Here is a 727-nt window from a genome sequence, read left to right on the forward strand (position 1 = left end):
CGTCCTTGTGCCATTTATGAGATTTACACTTACAAGGATGTTGTCTATAAAGTGGAGAACAATTTAGTTACCCAATGTACTTGCTACTGGGATTAGATTTTGTCTAGTTTATTCTTTAGAGCTACTTTTCCATTTGGATGTAAAGTGGGATTTTTGCTTCACTTTACTTATCCGTTTGATACTACGATTATATCTATTATTCGATTCATTTATGATTCATTCTTTCTTTATTGGATCTATGATTTATCTTCCGCACTCTTGTTTTGATTGTTCATGATTATGTTATTGTTTATGTGGGAGGTTGATCACTCGATACCTGATCTTCGGGCTGTGGATCACACTCTCGGGTATGCCGAGATAGGGTACCGGCGGTGCGGCTCCGAGGCTTCTCGCGCGCGGCTATGCGGTGCCATCACGCCAAAAAGAGTTGGTCAACATTATGCTCACATGCTAGGGGCACTATACCTCTTGGGCACCGGGGTGGCTTGTGGGTGCCTTAGCCATAGTTAGCCTCCATGCATCATGCACCGGATGGGCCACCGTGCCTCGTGCGTTGATTGGCCCGCCCGTGAGTGCCGGATGGCGCCACCGTGCACCCGCCGCTCCGGCCGTCGTGCATTGCTAGGGGTGCCTTGGGCCACAAAGCAAGCACATGTGCCACCGAGCGTGTTGTGGTTCTTAGGTTAGGTTACTTACTTGGGGACTTGTGGAGCCCCGAGAGCATCAT

The sequence above is a fragment of the Hakea prostrata genome, unplaced genomic scaffold (genome assembly GCF_041222555.1).
Source record: "Hakea prostrata isolate BN-2017 unplaced genomic scaffold, UWA_Hpros_2 contig_3, whole genome shotgun sequence".
Lineage (NCBI taxonomy): Eukaryota > Viridiplantae > Streptophyta > Magnoliopsida > Proteales > Proteaceae > Hakea > Hakea prostrata.